The 22,851-nt window shown below is 42.9% G+C and overlaps 1 pseudogene across 1 annotated transcript; it reads right to left on the reverse strand.

Annotated features, from left to right (window-relative positions):
• Window positions 1-2,686: 2,686 nt before the first annotated feature.
• LOC310794868 (zinc-binding protein A33-like) lies at window positions 2,687-22,683 on the reverse strand (annotated as a pseudogene). Its single transcript has 4 exons — window positions 21,598-22,683; window positions 21,281-21,323; window positions 3,933-4,025; window positions 2,687-2,716 (listed from the first exon to the last, which is right to left on the reverse strand). The product of its transcript is annotated as a zinc-binding protein A33-like (transcript).
• Window positions 22,684-22,851: the final 168 nt, after the last annotated feature.

Raw genomic sequence — 22,851 nt, forward strand, 5'->3', positions numbered from 1 at the left:
TGATCACAGCAGGAACCGCCTTTCTTTCGCAAGCGGCTCTCATATCGCTCCGTAACGAGCAGCAAGCGGCTCTCATATCGCTCCGTAACGAGCAGCAAGCGGCTCTCATATCGCTCCGTAACGAGCAGCAAGCGGCTCTCATATCGCTCCGTAACGAGCAGCAAGCGGCTCTCATATCGCTCCGTAACGAGCAGCAAGCGGCTCTCATATCGCTCCGTAACGAGCAGCAAGCGGCTCTCATATCGCTCCGTAACGAGCAGCAAGCGGCTCTCATATCGCTCCATAACGAGCAGCAAGCGGCTCTCATATCGCTCCGTAACGAGCAGCAAGCGGCTCTCATATCGCTCCGTAACGAGCAGCAAGCGGCTCTCATAATGCTCCGTATCGAGCAGCAAGCGGCTCTCATATCGCTCCATATCGAGCAGCAAGCGGCTCTCATATCGCTCCATAACGAGCAGGGAAGCGGCTCTCATATCGCTCCGTAACGAGCAGGGAAGCGGCTCTCATATCGCTCCATAACGAGCAGGGAAGTGACTCTCATATCGCTCCGTAACGAGCACGCGGCTCTCATATCGCTCCGTAACGAGCAGGGAAGCGGCTCTCATATCGCTCCGTAACGAGCAGGGAAGCGGCTCTCATATCGCTCCGTAACGAGCAGGGAAGCGGCTCTCATATCGCTCCGTAACGAGCAGCAAAGCGACAGGGCGTCGTTTGCATATTGTATTGGCAGAGGAGGGCCCCATGCATCTCTTATCAGTGATTAGGACTGCGGCATGTTTAACAGCGGTCGTACAGCAATTTCACAGCCGAGGGGAGGGAGAATAATTGTATTTTCCGAATGACTGAGTGCGAACACTGTGCTGCTTTCTCTCAGTGCGGATTGAGAGGAGAAGCTAGGATGTTATTGAGTGTGGGCATAAAGAGGAGTGATGTCGTGGGTAAACCAGGGGCGCAGGCTCCCGCTCCTGGCCTGCTCCATGGATTTTGGACGAGACAAAATGGGGAGTTTGCATGTTCTCCCCGTGCCTCCCGGGGGTTTCCTTCATATAGGAAGCCCCTTCACCAAAACATGCAATATCCTGGTTGCTAATGTGGTTCCTCCTCTGGTCGTTAAGGGCGCCTGTTCGGAGGGAGGGGAACTGGTTGGAATAGCGTGAACCTCCCACGTGCTATGTCCTACCGGTGAAGCTTCCCCTGTCAGGTGAAAAGAAGCGGCTGGCTAACTGCCCATGTCTCGGAGGAAGCATGGAGCCAGTTTCGGCTCTCCCCAGATCGGCAGAGGGTGGAGTAGCAACCAGGATAAATAAATTAAATTAGCACTAATGGAGGACATTGGATGAATTTTACTAGTCGACTACCTAAAGGTATCTTTAAGAAAGAACATGAGGTATTTACACGACATACATGGACTATCATATCCCATATCCCCCACAAAGAACATCCAAACAGAACAAAACAAAACAAGAAAACTGCATAAGATACACAATAATCCAAGAACAAACAAGGCCATTGGACAAACAACCAAACAAAAACAATGCATTCAGCTCCTATCCTGATAAGCCTAATGACACTGGGGTAAAAAGTTCTTAAAGTCAAACTCTGTATGTGGTTGCCATATTTTGGGGATGTCTAAGAATCTGCCTTTGCTCTTGTAGTAAATGTTATCCAACGTATGGTAGCTTGAGAGTTCATTCCACCAGTGAACTACAGCTGGGGGATTGGATGCTTTCCAATTTAAAGCTATGCATTTCCTAGCTGCCAACAGGGCAAGATCTATGTATTTACTTTGAATGCATTGTTTTTGTTTGGTTGTTTGTCCAATAGTCTTGTTTGTTCTTGGATTATTGTGTATCTTATGCAGTTTTCTTGTTTTGTTTTGTTGTGTTTTGATGTTCTTTGTGGGGGATATGGGATATGATAGTCCATGTATGTCGTGTAAATACCTCATGTTCTTTCTTAAAGATAAAAAAAAAAAAAAAAAAACGACTAGTCGACTACTAAGCACAGTGTCGACTAGTGGTTTTACTAGTCGACTAGTCTGTGAATGCCCTAGCATGCAGCGACTCAGATCAGATAGTGACAAATGGGACACAAAAACTGTCCACCGCTCCAACCATCCAGGGACCTTGATTTGAATGGGAAAGAAGTGGTGTATCAAACATTTTTATTGAACTTTTCCCACAGGGTGAACACATGGGGTTTCTCTGCTGTCTGTGTGGACCCTCCTCTGTCTCTGAAGATGTCCTTTATCACTCAAACCTTTGTGAATTTTCACATGTCAACTCAAAAGTCTTCTACACTTTCCACTGTTTCATTTTGTCTTGAGGTCCATTTAGCAAAAACACTCCATCCATTTTTACACATTCTTTTTTCAGCATCTCTCTGAGCTGTACCAAGAACAGGCTGTTGATGTTGCTGTGCCTTTAAGGCTTATTCATATTAATGACCCTCTGTCGATTTCAGCAAGGCAGAGCAGGCAGCAAACAGGTAAGGAAAACCGCTCTTACAGACAATGAGCCTAGCTAGACCTAACTAATCAACAATAGAACATAATTATATAATTAACACACACACATATTACTGTATATAAACACACCAACTGAGCAATTAAGGTTTATCTCCTGTGTTAACTCATGTCACTGTTCAAGTTTCCACTTTGACTACAGCTTTTACAGCAATTAAATGGTTACTCTCCTGTGTGGATCTTCATGTGTCTCTTCAAGACATGTTTATAACCAAAACTGTTACCACAGACTGAGCATTTAAATGGCTTCTCTCCTGTGTAGACTACCATGTGTGTCTTCAAGTTCTGTTTACACGTAAAACTTTTCCCACAGACTGAGCATTTAAATGGCGTCTCTCCTGTGTGGACTACCATGTGTCTCTTCAAGCTCTGTTTACACGTAAAACTTTTCCCACAGACTGAGCATTTAAATGGCTTCTCTCCTGTGTGGACTACCATGTGTGTCTTCAAGACGTAATTTTGACTGAAACTTCTCCCACAGACTAAGCATTTAAATGGCTTCTCTCCTGTGTGGACTCTCGTGTGTCTCAGCAGATGGCTCCTGCAGTCAAATCTTTTACCACAAACTGAGCAACTAAATTGTTTCCTCCCAAGAACTTCATTGTTTTTCTGTGTGTCTACACCTGACTGAGGTTCACCAGTTTCCATCCTGTCATCATCACTGTCTTCAGTCTCAGCTTCAGAAGAGTCTGAAGTCTTGCTAGCACTAGTTGCTAGTAAATGACTAGCTGGATCTAAGTTCCTGGCTGGTTCTGATACTCCACAGTCCTCTCCATCAGCTTCTGTTTTCACCTGTACAGTTGAGCTGCTGGCTAGAGGCTCTGCCTCGCTGTTCTCCTCAGTTTGGATTTGATGAAGCCGTGAGGACTGAGGTTTCTCTTCCTCATCTTCACTCTTCACAGGGACAGGAGTGAATGGCAACTCTGTGATATGGACCTCCTCCGGCCCTTGAAGCTGCTGCCCCTGCTGACTGGTCCAGAGTCCCTCGTGTTCCTCTTTAATATGTGGGGACTCTGGGTCCTCCTGGTCTAGACTGGAGCTCCACTCCTGCTGCTCAGAGGGAACCTCTTCTTTACAGACCAACGGGAGGTCTGGTGGTACGGCTGAAATACAGACATACAGTACAGTACACATATTAAAGGAAAACGTAAATGCGTTTACCTAAGTCTACCTAAACTTGTTACCATTACTTCATCATTTTAATGAGAAAAATGGGAAAATTACCCTACTTGTCACTTGATTTATTACCTCAGTAAACACATTCCTAATAAGGTCATGGTCTCATTATGGTCTAGTTTATGGTTTACCAGAACGCAACCGGAACTGGGGGAAAGATGTTATCGTGCGGCGGTTCATGAATGTTGAAAACATTTCACTGAACAAAGGGATGACGTTTGGGAGCGCTTACGTGTCTTGGGTGCGCCTGCGCCGCACCCTTCTTCTGATTGGCCGCCTCCGCACTTGGCGCCTTCGCCTCTGGACCCTCCTTCTTCTGTAGAACCTATAAAACAGACAAGTGGATCCAAGGTTGGGGTCAGTATTACCCGGAACCATGCCTAAAACACCATCCAGACCAGCACCAGCGGCACGCTGGTGCTTCACACTCATACGTCATTATATTGTTTTGTATTTTCTGTATGTTGCAGGGACCCCAGGAAGAATAGTCTGAATAGTCAGACTAATGGGGATCCATAATAAACAATAAACAATAAACAGCCTGATGACATCAGTTGAGCAATTGCGTGACATCACTTCCAGTTGAGTGACATCACTTAATCACACACACCTCTCTTCCTCGTTGCCTCGATCCAGACCCAAATCTGGAGAGTTCTCGCCATGAACAATTATCCCCCGCACACATACACAGTACACACACATTTTCTACTACATCTCGTGCTCCTACACACAAAGTTAAAAATATTAAATCCCACAAAACAATGTCACCAACCTGCTCTGTGTAAGCGCACTTTAGGATTTAAAACAATGTCCAGAAGCTCTTGTTGATGGGCGATCTTCTGTTTTGAATGAGTAGCTTCCTCCTTGTACTCTGCAATCATTCTTTTTTTGAACATCTTTCAAACAGCACAAATATCTCTTCCACAGCCGCAGTTAGTCGCTGCTTCACCACGGCTCTCAGCTGCTGAAGTTTAGACATTTAGTCTAGGGAATCTGTGAGAAAAAATGACCCAACCTTAAACTAATTGCAACAGAATTTATTTGTGTTGTATTCAGCTCTTGAAACCTTCCAATTTAACATACTGAAAATCCCAGAAAATCCCAGTAGTGGAACATTGTCAAAATTGGCATTGTCTCCACAAAGGAGGTGATGTTTTCGGTGCCGTTTGTCTGACCGTTTGTCTGTTAGCAGGAGGATGACGGCAAAACTACATGTATGACATCACCGATGACATGACAGCAACAATTATGACATCACCCACCCAGTCTGCTCAGCCAGGAAGGATGACATCATTGATGACATAATCACTGATGACATCATTGATGACATCATCACTGATGACATCACTGATGTTGTCATTGCTCAAGTGACATCACATCATTAGGTAATTAGGGCAATTACGATGCTCTTTAGGCTATACATGAGGGGAGAATTCAAAATACTGTCAAAAATTCAGTTTTTGAGATACAATTCTTAGATGTTGCACACTTCAACTACTCTGACAGCAAAATCTTGTAAAAAAAAATCGTGGAGATTCGAGCTTTAATTAGCAAGAATTTGCATTAGCTGTTTAAAGTACCATTTACAGTAAAACATTTTGATGCACTGTGGGGTCAATTTTAATGCATAATGCAGATGCTGGAGTTTGGTGTCGTTTGAAGAAAAAATGTGGGAGGAGTAGGGTTTAATTAGTTTTACAGTTTTTCATGCACATCTTGTTCCCTCAGACAGCCATCGCAAACCATAACTTCATAGTCATGTCATTCACCAGTCTCACATTACATTACATTTACATTACGTCATTTGGCAGACGCTTTTATCCAAAGCGACCTACAATAACACACTTTTTGTCAGCAATAGAGCAATCAACTATGGAGTTGTCTATGACAACTACAAATCCTGAAGGAACAGTGGTACGAGTTTAGTTTAGGATTTTGGAGGCAATTTGATTTCGGCAAGGCACAGCGCAAGTTGTAGCTCAAACATGCAGACGAGTGGACAGGCTAAGTGTTCTCCATATCCGAAGGTTATGGATAAGTTGACCGCCATTTATCGTCTGTTACCAATGACAGTCATAGTCTGTTAACATTCAAAGTAGGCTAGCTTAATAAGCACTTACTAGTTAGCTAATAGCTTACTAATAGGTATAGCTTAATAATAGCTTATTAAGATACTTGTACTATCTGTTGTTATTCATGTTCTTTGTGCAAATAAACAATAAACAAAAATAAATAAACAAACACTTACTCTGGAGATGATGTACCACTTGTGCTCTTCTCCCTACTTATAAACTTATAACACTTATAAAGCCTCAGCCAGGCGGTAATGCAACATAAAGGATGCCAACTACCATAAAACACATCACAATTGCTCAAGTGACATCACTGATGACATCACAATTGCTCAAGTGACATCACTGATGACATCACTGATACATGACAATCGTGACATCACAATCATGGCACACATGCCACCCGCCCACTTATGATGACATCACTGATTACATCATCACTGAGACTTTGTGTGTGTGTGTGTGCAGGGCCGCTGCTGGCCATTTGGGTGCCCTAAGCGTAATTGTTTTGTGGTGCCCCCCCCCCCCCCCCCCCGCAAAACTTTCAATAACTGTCAAACGAAAGACTGCAAAATCATTAATTATGAACGATACTAGTGTATCTCACATTACATTACATGTGGCAAACAAACAATTGTTAGAATTACTGTACATGTCAGCAAACAAGCGATTGTTAAACTGTACATGCAAGCAGGGGCGGACTGGGATCATAATTCACGGCAATTGTGTGTGTGTGTGTGTGTGAGAGTGGATTTATGACATCACTGATGATGTCATCAGTGAGACAGACAGACAGACAAACAGACAGAGCCCTAGCTCCCTTAGATAGATAGATGTGCTCATTTTTTATGTATTTCCAGACACTTTTCGAGACACTGAGGGAATAAATTCATTACCGTAACACATTTTTTATTGGAAATATGAAACAACAACCTTTTTTTTTTCCAATGGCAAGCACTTCAATATGCTCAAGGGTATCACCCAAAATGTGTATGATTAACAAATACGAAGTTGTAGCTAACATTGCGAGAAATGCCATGTTGTATTACGACTACATAGGCTACTTCATACTACATGAACATTTCTGTGGATTCCTTGCCCCCAAAAATGTGGAAATAGACACCAAATTTGTCCTTGGAACCCGGAACCATGCCTAAAACACCATCCAGACCAGCACCAGCGGCACGCTGGTGCTTCACACTCATACTCCATTATATTGTTTTGTATTTTCTGTATGTTGCAGGGACCCCAGGAAGAATAGTCTGAATAGTCAGACTAATGGGGATCCATAATAAACAATAAACAATAAACAGCCTGATGACATCAGTTGAGCAATTGCGTGACATCACTTCCAGTTGAGTGACATCACTTAATCACACACACCTCTCTTCCTCGTTGCCTCGATCCAGACCCAAATCTGGAGAGTTCTCGCCATGAACAATTATCCCCCGCACACATACACAGTACACACACATTTTCTACTACATCTCGTGCTCCTACACACAAAGTTAAAAATATTAAATCCCACAAAACAATGTCACCAACCTGCTCTGTGTAAGCGCACTTTAGGATTTAAAACAATGTCCAGAAGCTCTTGTTGATGGGCGATCTTCTGTTTTGAATGAGTAGCTTCCTCCTTGTACTCTGCTATCATTCTTTTTTTGAACATCTTTCAAACAGCACAAATATCTCTTCCACAGCCGCAGTTAGTCGCTGCTTCACCACGGCTCTCAGCTGCTGGAGTTTAGACATTTAGTCTAGGGAATCTGTGAGAAAAAATGACCCAACCTTAAACTAATTGCAACAGAATTTATTTGTGTTGTATTCAGCTCTTGAAACCTTCCAATTTAACATACTGAAAATCCCAGAAAATCCCAGTAGTGGAACATTGTCAAAATTGGCATTGTCTCCACAAAGGAGGTGATGTTTTCGGTGCCGTTTGTCTGACCGTTGTCTGTTAGCAGGAGGATGACGGCAAAACTACATGTATGACATCACCGATGACATGACAGCAACAATTATGACATCACCCACCCAGTCTGCTCAGCCAGGAAGGATGACATCATTGATGACATAATCACTGATGACATCATTGATGACATCATCACTGATGACATCACTGATGTTGTCATTGCTCAAGTGACATCACATCATTAGGTAATTAGGGCAATTACGATGCTCTTTAGGCTATACATGAGGGGAGAATTCAAAATACTGTCAAAAATTCAGTTTTTGAGATACAATTCTTAGATGTTGCACACTTCAACTACTCTGACAGCAAAATCTTGTAAAAAAAAATCGTGGAGATTCGAGCTTTAATTAGCAAGAATTTGCATTAGCTGTTTAAAGTACCATTTACAGTAAAACATTTTGATGCACTGTGGGGTCAATTTTAATGCATAATGCAGATGCTGGAGTTTGGTGTCGTTTGAAGAAAAAATGTGGGAGGAGTAGGGTTTAATTAGTTTTACAGTTTTTCATGCACATCTTGTTCCCTCAGACAGCCATCGCAAACCATAACTTCATAGTCATGTCATTCACCAGTCTCACATTACATTACATTTACATTACGTCATTTGGCAGACGCTTTTATCCAAAGCGACCTACAATAACACACTTTTTGTCAGCAATAGAGCAATCAACTATGGAGTTGTCTATGACAACTACAAATCCTGAAGGAACAGTGGTACGAGTTTAGTTTAGGATTTTGGAGGCAATTTGATTTCGGCAAGGCACAGCGCAAGTTGTAGCTCAAACATGCAGACGAGTGGACAGGCTAAGTGTTCTCCATATCCGAAGGTTATGGATAAGTTGACCGCCATTTATCGTCTGTTACCAATGACAGTCATAGTCTGTTAACATTCAAAGTAGGCTAGCTTAATAAGCACTTACTAGTTAGCTAATAGCTTACTAATAGGTATAGCTTAATAATAGCTTATTAAGATACTTGTACTATCTGTTGTTATTCATGTTCTTTGTGCAAATAAACAATAAACAAACAAAAATAAATAAACAAACACTTACTCTGGAGATGATGTACCACTTGTGCTCTTCTCCCTACTTATAAACTTATAACACTTATAAAGCCTCAGCCAGGCGGTAATGCAACATAAAGGATGCCAACTACCATAAAACACATCACAATTGCTCAAGTGACATCACTGATGACATCACAATTGCTCAAGTGACATCACTGATGACATCACTGATACATGACAATCGTGACATCACAATCATGGCACACATGCCACCCGCCCACTTATGATGACATCACTGATTACATCATCACTGAGACTTTGTGTGTGTGTGTGTGTGTGTGTGTGCAGGGCCGCTGCTGGTCATTTGGGTGCCCTAAGCGTAATTGTTTTGTGGTGCCCCCCCCCCCCCCCCCCCCGCAAAACTTTCAATAACTGTCAAACGAAAGACTGCAAAATCATTAATTATGAACGATACTAGTGTATCTCACATTACATTACATGTGGCAAACAAACAATTGTTAGAATTACTGTACATGTCAGCAAACAAGCGATTGTTAAACTGTACATGCAAGCAGGGGCGGACTGGGATCATAATTCACGGCAATTGTGTGTGTGTGTGTGTGTGAGAGTGGATTTATGACATCACTGATGATGTCATCAGTGAGACAGACAGACAGACAAACAGACAGAGCCCTAGCTCCCTTAGATAGATAGATGTGCTCATTTTTTATGTATTTCCAGACACTTTTCGAGACACTGAGGGAATAAATTCATTACCGTAACACATTTTTTATTGGAAATATGAAACAACAACCTTTTTTTTTTCCAATGGCAAGCACTTCAATATGCTCAAGGGTATCACCCAAAATGTGTATGATTAACAAATACGAAGTTGTAGCTAACATTGCGAGAAATGCCATGTTGTATTACGACTACATAGGCTACTTCATACTACATGAACATTTCTGTGGATTCCTTGCCCCCAAAAATGTGGAAATAGACACCAAATTTGTAATTCTAGGTCTAGTTGGAGTCAAGATATGGCCACAATTTTAAAGCAGCTACGAGCAACTTTTTCGATTGTTATTAAACAGTATAATTACAATATTGATGCATCACATCTTACCTATAATAGTAGCTGAAACCAAAGCCGTGTGAATCGGAGATTGCTCCCTTAGATGATTATTAAGTATGTGTCTGTCTAAACTCGCGTCAACAGGAGGCTCTCTCTCTCTCTCTCCTTACCGCCGGACCGGCTAAACCCGGAAGTGAAACGCGGAAGTGAAACCCGGAAGTGAAACGCAGCTGCCTGCCTACCCCGTTCGCGCTGCCTAGCAACATAGCATAAACAATGTGAACGCCACGCATACTCTCGCGAACATCTCTCGTTATATTCTAACAGGTTTTTTGGAAGTTATTTTGTGGTTATGGCCGAAGTGGCTGCTGCAAACCGTTTCATTTTACTTCCTGATCTTCCCTGGCCACAGACAGACTACACTGGCCGATTCACTCGGGGTTCAATCGAGACTACTCTGCGTTGGTCTCGTCTACTATTAGAGGTAAGATGCATTGATATTAAATTTATACTGTTTAATAACAATCGAAAAGGTTGCTCGTAGCTGCTTTAATAATGGCAGCCACTTAAAAAAAAACTTCATTTTAACATAGGCCTACTTCCATTAAATGGGATTTTCTGGGATTTTTAGTGTTTTGGGTATCAATATAAACATAAAAATAATGAAAATAAATTCTGTTGCAATTAGTTTAAGGTCAAACCTTATTTTCCCTAGACTAATTCTCACACAGTGACAGCAACTTTTCCTCCTCAACTAAATTATTTACTGACAAACTTGTAGCTAGCTAGCTACTTCAGTCCAATAGCTACACAACTAACGTTAGCTTCAGCTAAACAAACCATTCATCCGAGTCCACAAGAGAGAGAAGCTTCTTCTTCTTCTCTAAGTAAACGGCTACAGTTTATTCTCCATGATGATAGTATCACAATAGCCTACATACAGAGTCAGTAGGTGCATTACCGCCACCTGATGGACTGGAGTGTGGAACAGGAATTATGAAACAACTAACGCTACTCAGATTCTTATATTTTATTTAGCCTACATCAATTGATTTTAGAAACATAGGCTACGTGTATATATTTCCTGCTGTCTTCCCTAATAGACCTGCCAATGAAAAGTCTTGATGTTTTGCCTTCCTCAGTGACTGAAAAAGAACATTTCTCTCTGTATTGTAGCCTATTTCCTACAGCGGCATTTTCAACCGTTTCTGGTTGGCTACAGTGTGTGCATTTTACAGTTAGTTGCTTGCCTACTTCATGTAAAGTATATTGAGAGCTGTAGGCTATGGTTTTTTATTTATTATTATTATTATTATTTTTAGCTGTATGATCTATTCTTGGATGATAGTTTCTTCCCTTCACTTACATGGGGAAACGCCCTCTCCAGTTGATGGCAACCCAACCCAGCCAGGCAGGCGTCAGTCACATCAACTGAACTGTAAGTGAAGGCACGTCCCTCCGATCGAGTGACATCACTCATGACATCACAAGTGCCTGAGTGACATCACAGTTGGGCAACTGTGTCCCCGTGCAGCTGTGCGCCATCGTGAAACTGTGCAACTGTTGCCATATCGGCTCATAAGTACATCACAGTCGCTCGAGTGGCATCATTGATGACATCACAACTGCCTGACTGACATCACAGTTAAGCAATTGTGTGCCACGCCAACTTTTGCCCTGAAAGTGATGTCACTTCCGTGACAAAACGTGACTTACACCACGACCAACCTCAGTGACGATGTCACTTTTGTGACTGAGACAGACAGCGCCCACTTACCAGTGCACCACTACCCACCTCACTGATGTTGTCACTTCTGTCACTTTCGTGACTGACTGATGGACAGACAGACACTGCCCACCCACTTACCCGATTTTAACTAAGAAGAAGATATCATTCATAGCCTTGATTTATTCCTAAAAAATGGGGCGAAAATTTTTCTTTTTATGGCCATTGACAATATTTTCTGACTATACTGTACTATACTATACCCCTATGCCTTGTGTCCATAATAGGTGAAAATGTCCAATAAATATCAAAAGCTACTCCTGTGGAAAGGTGATCATATATTAATTTACCTATATTGACCCTATAAACAATTAAGGTTTTGCGCACTCAGTTGAGACTGATATCTGGTCTGGCTCAGAGCAAAAGCCTCCTCCTCCAAGCAGCTGCTGCCGGTTTTTCCAGAGTGTGTGGCTGAAGCAACCCGCACCTGGTAGCCTACAACCCTCTCTCACCCAAGAACCCCATCCAGGGATGCTTGGACCTCGATTGGGGAGTGATGTAGTGGGTAAACCAGGGGCGCAGGCTCCCGCTCCTGGCCTGCTCCATGGAGTTCGGACGAGACAAAATGGGGAAATGCAGAGATTGAATTTCACGGCGACATTCTACCTACCGAACACGTGTGTGCATGTGTTGTGGTGTGGTTGCTGGTGACCATTGAAAACGTAAGATTAAAGTCTGTCCCAGGGGTGTAAACTAACTCATGGAGTGAAAAATATGACATACTGTACCAGGGCTGAGACAAAACCACTCAAAATCATTGGGACCATTTATCATGCCTGGAGTGAGAGGGGTCTGGCTTCCATCAAAGACCTATACTTAGATGGTCACTTTGCATCCTTCGATCTACTGAAAAGGAAGTTTGGGCTGCCCGACACAAACTGGTTCAGGTTCCTGCAAATCAGAAATTATGTTCGATCCAAAATTCATGCGTTTGAAACGCTCCCAAATGAACATGCTTTTTTCGATGTTTTGCTGAGCCCTCCCCACTCCAAGCACCTCATCTCTAGATTTGTATGTCTGTTTGATAACTGCACCATGGCCTCTACCGAACGGATCGGGGAAGTGTGGCAGGAGGAACTGGGTACTGATTTTTCTGACATTATATGGGAAAGCAGTCTGTCTATGGTACAACTCTGCTCAGTTAATAGCAGACACCAGCTGATTCAATTCAAAGTTGCCCACCGTCTCCACTACTCCAAGCATAAATTACACAAAATCTTTCCCTCCATCTTGCCACTCTGTGACAAGTGTCGGAGAGCACACTATCTCATGCCTTTTGGTTCTTCCCTTCACTAACAGGATTCTGGGCCAAAATATTTGACTGGTATTCCAAAGCCTACAAAATAACCCTTCAGCCAGAGGCAGAACTCCCCATCTTCGGCTGCTCTGACTCTTCTCTGAATTTCCCTACGGTGGTGCAACAGTCTCTGACACAGGGGCCAACTGTTGCCAAGAAACTTATCCTGAAGGAATGGAAATCCCCCTCTTCACCCTCTTTTCAATTGTGGCTGACGGATATGACCTACAGTATGTTATACGGATGGATAGACTTAGGTTCTTGAGAACCAACTCAATTAATACATTTTTGGTTATTTGGGACCCATTTTTAGCCTACCTCAGTGAGGCTGGGGGCGACGGGTGACTTGCCTACGATATGCCCTGCAAGCATGTAGATAGATACATTGTGCAACTGGTAGTATGATACAATACTGAGTGTTAAGAATATATGTATTTTTTTTCTTTTCTTTTTCTTTCGTCCTCATGTGTATGAGCCTGTCTGTTTGCCTTGTTTGTGTGTTGTTTAAAAAGAAAAGAAAAAAGGCTGCTAAAATAAAACATTGGAAAAAAAAATCATTGGGATCATTTCATTTCCAGCCTCGGGTCCCTACAAATCCAGAATAATCTACACCTAGTTCAGCAGTGACAGCATGTGTACCGAAGGTAAAGACTGTAAATCAGAGAGAAAATGGTTTGAGATTAAACTGTTTGTTTGCACATAAAGACATTTCCCCCAGGCACAATGGACATTCAAGGAATAGTTAACCCAAAAATGAAAATTCTGTCATCTACTCCTACTCAACTTGATGCCAGAAATACAGGTGAAGTTTGTCTGATATACTGTACCACACGGGGAGTTTGCAAGAACTCCATAGCAGCCTTCACCAAAACAACTGAAGTCAGTGGGTACCAGTTCTTCATCAGTTACAAAAAGTATATTCTACTATACTATATTCACACCATCAATTAATTTAATGCAAATCTTACCTGCTGATTGATTTGCATGAAATAATGGTGTATAGGTCTTTCTATTAAACACGTCACGCTACAACTTTTTTGCTGCTTGATACAAAAGGAAAACTTACATGTTCTCATTTTCCATGATTAATCTACATGAGAAATTTGTCTTGGGCCTGGTTTCTTTTTCTCTTTTTTTTAATACGTAAAAACGGATCTTACTTTAGTACCCTGATCTTTTTTTAGATTGAAAAAAAAAACAGACTTTCATTTAAAAAAATAAAGTATGTCTCTTATGTCTCCCGATTTGAGTCGCTTTTTACAACATTTTAGATAGATGCTGTAGATAGATTTGGTGAACATATTGGAAACAAAGTAGTATCCAGTTATGAAATTATATTTTTCACCACTTTGGCTTATGTGATGTGAAACATGATGGGTTTGTTTGCTACATCACTTTTAGCTACTGGCTAATGACTATTAACCTTCATTGTATTCAAGTGTGAGACAATTACAGTTGTCTTTCCAAGTACCGACCTAACGGCTAAAGGAAGGTGTGTGCCATTTACTCTGGCGCATGCACGACTCACATCTACAGCTCGGGCATCGAGAGTGCATGCACAATGCAGATCAGGTAGTGACAAATGAGACACATACAAAACTGTCCACTGCTCCAACTATCCAGGGACCTTGATTAGAATGGGAAAGAACGTTCTATCCATGTTCTGTGGTGTATCAAACATTTTTATTGAACTTTTCCCACAGGGTGAACACATGGGGTTTCTCTGCTGTCTGTGTGGACCCTCCTCTGTCTCTGAAGATGTCCTCTATCACTCAAACCTTTGTGAATTTTCACGTCAACTCAAAAGTCTTCTAAACTTTAGTTTCCACTGTTTCATTTTGTCTTGAGGTCCATTTAGAAAAAAAAACTCCATCCATTTTTACACATTCTTTTTTCAGCATCTCTCTGAGCTGTACCAAGAACAGGCTGTTGATGTTGCTGTGCCTTTAAGGCTCATTCATATTAATGACCCTCTGTCCATTTCAGCAAGGCAGAGCAGGCAGCAAACAGGTAGGGAAAACCGCTCTTACAGACAATGAGCCTAGCTAGACCTAACTAATCAACAATAGAACATAATTATATAATTAACACACACACACACACACACACACACACACACACACACACACACACACACACACACACACACACACACACACACACACACACATTACTGTATATAAACACACCAAACCAACTGAGCAATTAAGGTTTCTCTGATGTGTGGTTAACTCATGTCACTGTTCAAGTTTCCACTTTGACTACAGCTTTTACAGCAATTAAATGGTTACTCTCCTGTGTGGATCTTCATGTGCTTCTTCAAGACCTGATTATAACGAAACCTTTCGCCACAGACTGAGCATTTAAATGGCTTCTCTCCTGTGTGGACTATCATGTGTCTCTTCAAGTTCTGTTTACACATAAAATTTTTCCCACAGACTGAGCATTTAAATGGGTTCTGTCCTGTGTGGACTACCATGTGTGTCTTCAAGTAGTCATTTCGACTAAAACTGTTCTCACAGACTGAACATTTAAATTGTTTCTCTCCTGTGTGGACTCTCATGTGTATCTTCAAGCCGTAATTTCGACTAAAACTTTTCCCACAGACTAAGCATTTAAATGGCTTCTCTCCTGTGTGGACTACCATGTGTCTCAGCAGATTTCTCCTGCGGTCAAATCCTTTACCACAAACTGAGCAACTAAATTGTTTCCTCCCAAGAACTTCATTGTTTTTCTGTGTGTCTACACCTGACTGAGGTTCACCAGTTTCCATCCTGTCATCATCACTGTCTTCAGTCTCAGCTTCAGAAGAGTCTGAAGTCTTGCTAGCACTAGTTGCTAGTAAATGACTAGCTGGATCTAAGTTCCTGGCTGGTTCTGATACTCCACAGTCCTCTCCATCAGCTTCTGTTTTCACCTGTTCAGTTGAGCTGCTGGCTAGAGGCTCTGTCTCTCTGTTCTCCTCAGTTTGGCTTTGATGAAGCTGTGAGGACTGAGGTTTCTCTTCCTCATCTTCACTCTTCACAGGGAGATGAGTGAATGGCAACTCTGTCATATGGACCTCCTCCGGCCCTTGAAGCTGCTCCCCCTGCTGACTGGCCCAGAGTTCCTCCTGTTCCTCTTTAATGTGTGGGGGCTCTGGGTCCTCCTGTTCCTCTTTAATGTGTGGGGGCTCTGGGTCCTCCTGTTCCTCTTTAATGTGTGGAGGTTCTGGGTCCTCCTGTTCCTCTTTAATGTGTGGAGGCTCTTGGTCCTCGTGTTCCTCTTTAATGTGTGAAGGCTCTGGGTCCTGCTGAAGCTGCTCTCCCTCCTGACTGATCCAGAGTCCCTCATGTTCCTCTTTAATATGTAGGGGCTCTGTCTCCTCCTGGTCCAGACTGGAGCTCCACTCCTGCTGCTCAGGGGGAACCTCTTCTTTACAGACCAACGGGAGGTCTGAAATACAGACATACACATATTAAAGGAAAACGTAAATGCGTTTACCTAAGTCTACCTAAACTTGTTACCATTACTTCATCATTTTAATGAGATCCATAGGTATGGGATGGAAAAATGGGAAAATTACCCTACTTGTCACTTGATTTATTACCTCAGTAAACACGTTCCTAATAAGGTCATGGTCTCATTATGGTCTAGTTTATGGTCTACCCGAATACAACCGGAACTGGGGGCACACAGCAAGTCAAAACAATGAGCGCAGATGTGAAGTCTGTGAACAAACAAGTATATCAATGACACGGACGTGGTCTGAGCTTCAGTTTTTAACCCGATTATTACAAAAGATAAAATATGAAAAAATATGTAATCTTGCAAACTGTGACAATAAAGGTGATTCTGATTCTGATGAGCAAAAGAACATAGTTTGAGCTTTATATGCGTATGTTTTTGTACTTTTTGTTGTTTTTCTGTTTCTAATACATAAACTGGGGCAGCGTCACAATATTGGCATGGCCGGTACAACATAAGCAGTTAATCAATGCATAGAAATGGATCTAAATGGCTCTGTAATGCATCATCACTTCATGTCTGTCATTTGGTGATGCTGTAGCCTCGACACGAGACTCCGCCTTCATTCTTGATTCCGAGTCTCGAAGTAGCACCCCAATATGGCTCTGCTAAAATGGCCTTTCATCTTCAATATAATGTAGCAAATCACAATAAAACAGTAGCTACCTGCCGCACAAGGTCGTTTGTTATCTGACGGAGTGGCTAATCGGTGTTCCGAAATATTGCGTAGTTTCCAATACTGAGCCTTTGTAAACATGCCAGAGGCTGTATTTTCTGTCTTTCCCATTGAAAATGTTGTTTCTCTTCCGCTTCCTAGCAGGAAAACAGCGCCATCTCTGCTCTGTCTATGGGTGGAAACCCATAATTACACATCCGGAACAACAGAAAATACAGCCTCTGCCATGTTTACAAGGGCTCGCTATTGGAAACGACTCAATATTTCGCAACCCTGATTATCCGATCTGTTAACAGTACGACAGGCCGCTACTGTTTTATTCTGATTGCTACGTTATATTGAAGATGTAAGGCCATTTTAGTGGAGCCTGCAACGCCATATTTAGGTGCTACTTCGAGACTCGGAATGAAGATTGAAGGCTGAGTCACAAAATCTTGACCGCCCTTCAATGTAGCTACTGAACACCCACCTCCAAATCTCCCCCGCACATCTTGCCAGATGCCTGAGTGACATCACATCTTGCCAGATGCCTGAGTGACATCACAGTTGAGCAATTGCGTAACATGATTTTCAGTTGAGTGACATCATCTCCGTCATGAATCGTGATGGACACCGCTTAACTTATTGCTTGTTTTCATAACTAATCTCCACATATGACAGACATGGCTATGACACCAGACAGGCCACAGGCCTGCGCTTTACTCTACCTCTTCCAAGAACCAATGCACTTAAGAGAACTGTCATGTATAGAGCTGTTTCATATTGGAATAGGCTAGTACCAACACATCTTATCAGGATCAACAATAAATATACTTTTAAAAAGAAGCAGTGCTTCGCAAAGATATTGTACTTAGTTGTGTCTGAGTGGCATGTTTTTGTTTCTTCTATTCTTTTCCAAGTCTCTCTCGAGCCGAAAGTATGGGTCTGTACTGTGTCTTGCATGTTGAGATCTGGCACAGCCCAGTGGTAGATTGTTCGTTATTGTTTTTTATATTATGCAGATCTGTGGTGATGATGGCGGGTGTTGTGCTCGAGAGAGCGATTGAATATTCAAATGTTCATGGAAAATGTGTGCATTATTAGGGCAGTAGGCCCTTGTATGACTTTGTTTATGTTTATTATTTAGTTTATCTTATTTTATTTGTATTGTATTTTAACACAATCTTGTGGTTTTATTGTGAACCTTATTCACTGTTTTGTTGTGTGCAGTGTAATACTCCATTATATTGTTTTGTATTTTCTGTATGTTGCAGGGACCCCAGGAAGAATAGTCTGAATAGTCAGACTAATGAGGATCCATAATAAACAATCAACAATAAACAGCCTGATGACATCAGTTGAGCAATTGCGTGACATCACTTCCAGTTGAGTGACATCACTTCACACACACACCTCTCTTCCTCGTTGCCTCGATCCAGAGATCAGTTCTCGCCATGAACAATTATCCCCCGCACACATACTGCAGTACACACAAATCTACTACATCTCGTGCTCCTACACACAAAGTCGTTTATAGAAGCGGTTGCACCGTTTAAAAATATTAAATCCAACAAAACAATGTCACCAACCTGCTCTGTGTAAGCGCACTTTAGGATTTAAAACAACGTCCAGAAGCTCTTGTTGATGGGCGATCTTCTGTTTTGAATGAGTAGCCTCCTCCTCGTACTCTGCTATCGTTCTTTCAAACAGCACAAATATCTCTTCAACAGCCGCAGTTAGTCGCTCCTTCACCGCCGCTCTCAGCTGCTGGAGTTTAGACATTCTCACACAGTGACAGCAACTTTTCCTCCTCAACTAAATTATTTACTGACAAACTTTGTAGCTAGCTAGCTACTTCAGTCCAATAGCTACACAACTAACGTTAGCTTCAGCTAAACAAACCATTCATCCGAGTCCACGAGAGAGAGGAGCTTCTTCTTCTTCTCTAAGTAAACGGCTCCAGTTTATCCATGATAGTAACCTCGCGTCACCAGGCTCTTCTCGGCGAGAAAGACCATGATAGTATCACCTATAGGCTATATAGAGTCAGTAGGTGCATTACCGCCACCTGATGGACTGGAGTGTGGAACAGGGATTATGAAACAACTAATCTAAGATTCTTATATTTACATCAATTGATTTTTAGAAACATAGGCTACATGTATATATTTCCTGCTGTCTAATAGACCTGCCAATGAAAAGTCTTGATGTTTTGCCTTCCTCAGTGACTGAAAAAGAACATTTCTCTCTGTATTGTAGCCTATTTCCTACAGTGGCGTTTTCAACCATTTCTGGTTGGCTACCGTGTATGCATTTTACAGTTGGTTGCTTGCCTACTTTATGTAAAGTATAGGCTAATTAAGAGCTGTATGATCTATTCTTAGACATGGGATGATAGTTTCTTCCCTTCACTTACATGGGGAAGCTCCCTCTCCAGTTGATGGCAACCCAACTCAGCCAGGCGTCAGTCACATCAACTGAACTGTAAGTGAAGGCACGTCCCTCTGATCGAGTGACATCACTCATGACATCACAAGTGCCTGAGTGACATCACAGTTGGGCAACTGTGTCCCCGTGCAACTGTGCGCCATTGTGAAACTGTGCAACTCCTTTTATTATTGTGTATTATTATAATCTCATTGTCAGTGAGGGTATTAAACACGTCATTGCTGCTACTGGTTTACCAGGTTGAGTTGGAGGACGACATGTCAAAAGCTCCCAGCAGCCCGGCTGCGTGGGGAAAGCTGTGCGTGGTTATCCACTTCTGCCTGCGTCTTCACAGGTCCACTGTAGAGCCGTGTCCCTGATGATTGCTCAAGAGAGAGAGAGCCATGGTGACTAAACCTCACCAGTCTTTCTCAGGAGAAAACTCAACTCCTTGACGTTCCCGTGGACCCAAAAGGCTTATTCGGTCCAGCGGTAGCCACCATGCAAAAAAAAACGCTGTGATGAGAAGAGAGGGTGAAGCTCTCCAGCTGTGTCTCCTCAGAAAGGCGCCACCTGTTTCATCCACTGCACCCAGGTAGACATTTGCCCAGGCTCAGCCAGCCTTCCGCATCCCCAAACATCAGCCACATCAGTGAAATCTGTCATTGGTGATGTCACTTGAGCAATTTTGATTCTTCTTTGTTTTATGGCAGACAGTTGGCATCCTTTATGTTGCATTACCACCTCATTCATCCACTGTTTCCTTCTATCCTAATTTTGATGTAATCAGTCATTTTACTTAGTTACTTACAAATTACTTAGTCACCATTATCATACCACCCTATTGAGCTGTCAGGTTTCTATCATCCTCCTTTCTCTACACAGGAGCAACGGCTATATGGATGGTACAGCTGGATTCAGGAAATCAGAACAGCTGTTTGTGTCATGGGCTATGACCCATTTGGGTTAAAAACTCTTACGAAGCAGGGTTTGTCTCAGTGGCCTATACCTGCCCACTCCACCCTGGGCATTGTTTCACGGTGCTTCTGTTGAAGAGATATGTGCAGCTGCCAACGAGGCTACACCCCACACCTTTGCCAGATTCTACAGGCTGGCTGTTACTGCGCCTACACACCATCTCATACATTCTTGAGTGTGGTGGGTTCAGTGCCAAATATATGCCTGTTTCAAGAGCTATTATGTGCTTATGACCAGTCTTCAAGGTGAGCTTGTCTGGCAAGACAGGAGTCTTGGCTCTCATCTTCACCCTTTGAGAAGCACGACGTCAAAGGAGGACACCTCTTCCCAGAACATGAAGCTGAGGTATATTATAACGCTGCTACTGATGATGGCTGGTAACATACAGGGCAGGCTTAAACTATTAATCTGTGGATTATTTTCTTAATTTATTGATTAGTTGTTTGGGCTATAAAATGTCAAGAAAATTGGTGAAAATGTCGACCAGCGTTTCCCAAAGCCCAAGATGACGTCCTCAAATGTCTTGTTTTGTCCAATTTAGTTGGTGATTAATTTAATAGTTGATATACAGTTGATACTAATCATTGCAGCTAGTTATCTCTCTCTTATTTCTTCAAAATAAAAAGGTGGTGCATATCATCATCTTGTCTAACAAGGCAGATGTTGTCTAACTTCCCGCAGGCTGTGAGGTGTTGTGGAAAAGGTGCTTATGAGCATGAAGACCATACAAGCAGTGACATATTGCTTCATAGCGTCCAATAGCTCAAATCATAGAGCGACTTGTCCCCACACAGACACATTGTACCCTCCGCTGTCCAAGCAGAGGCACACTGAGGCTGCTGCTGCTGCTTCAGCACCACGGACAGAGACACAGATAAGACAACACTGGGAATGGAAGTGAAGGATTGTATAGAAATGGTTGGGAAGCCCTATTGAACAATGTTGTTGTGAATATTTATCTGAGAAGGCGTACTTTCAAATCACTTTTATTTCATAAATATCATAAATGTAAATGTAACGACATGTAATATACATTTAATGATAATAAAAGCTAGCGTCGGGCTAACCCTGTCAACCACTCTTGTTTAGCTAATGTTTACTCACAGAGAAGGCTCTACTTGCCAGACTTTGATATCAATGGTCTCCGCGTCACCGGCCTCTCCAACATCAAAATATGGGTAGAGTTTCTCAGTGAAAGTGTCTCTGTGAGTGTTGTCCTCAGAGTTGTAGAAGGACACCTCCCCCATGTCATAGTCTAGCTGGACTCTGATCCTCTGGAGATTCTTCTTCACTGTGACCGTCTGATCAAGCACATCAATGTATGTTCCACTGCCATGCTGCCATGCCATAAACACCAGATTGCATATTCTGGTGTGGCATATTGCCCCCACTTCCTGTCAGCTGACTCTTTAGCCAAACCCACATTCCACTCAGGATGATCTCCCACCTCCACCTCCCAGTGGTGTTTCCCTGAGCTGAAGCCCTCTCAGCCAAAAACAGTGGGATAGTTGCTTCTCTCTGGTTTGTCAGGGAGCTGTTCTGTGTCTGTATCCCTCACACTGGTCAGGTCATCAGACAGAGCGAGCCAGGCATTTGCAGTGTTTGGGTCCTAAATGACAGGACTGAACCCCCCCCCCCCCCCCCCCCCCCTTCATTTTCTACCAGACTCTGAAGCACAGGTTGCCCAGGTGTTTGGCCACATCTATCAGCAATCTTGAGACCAGTTGTGGATCTGATCATGACCATTGGGCTCTGGCGCTGGTCTGAGTGTGTTTATAACTGGTGAGGAACATCACATTGCGTTTCTGCAGGTCTTCTTCAACAGCAGAGATGCCCTCTGCCAGAGAGGAGATCTTCTCCTGAGAGATCGTCATCTCTCTGGCCACAGTCTCCCCGCTCTGCTTCTCTTCCTCCCTCAGAGCCGCCAGTCTGGCCTCTTCTTCCTCTCTCAGGACCTGGTGGAGCTCTGCTCTGCTCTAATCTGCCTCGGCGACAGTGTTTAATCAGTTCGATGTAGGTCTCCTCAACATCTTTCTGTTTGTTCCTCTTGTCCTGTAGAGACTTTAAATCAGATTTCAGCTGCTCCTTCAGCTCACTGACTGCTTCTATAGGAACCACCTTGTGACCGTGGTGGAGAGCAAACTCACAGACTGGACACACAGCTCTCTCTTCCTCCTTACAGAACCATTCTGGATGTTTACGACACATCACCTCCACTTTCTGGTAAATGGTAAATGGACTGCATTTATATAGCGCTTTTATCCAAAGCGCTTTACAATGTGCCTACATTCACCCATTCACACACCAAACGCGGCAAGCTGCCACGCAGGGTGCCTGCACAGCCATCGGGAGCAATTTGGGGTTCAGTGTCTTGCC

Source organism: Poromitra crassiceps (genome assembly GCF_964638095.1).
Source record: "Poromitra crassiceps genome assembly, chromosome: 20".
In the NCBI taxonomy this organism is placed as follows: Eukaryota; Metazoa; Chordata; class Actinopteri; order Beryciformes; family Melamphaidae; genus Poromitra; species Poromitra crassiceps.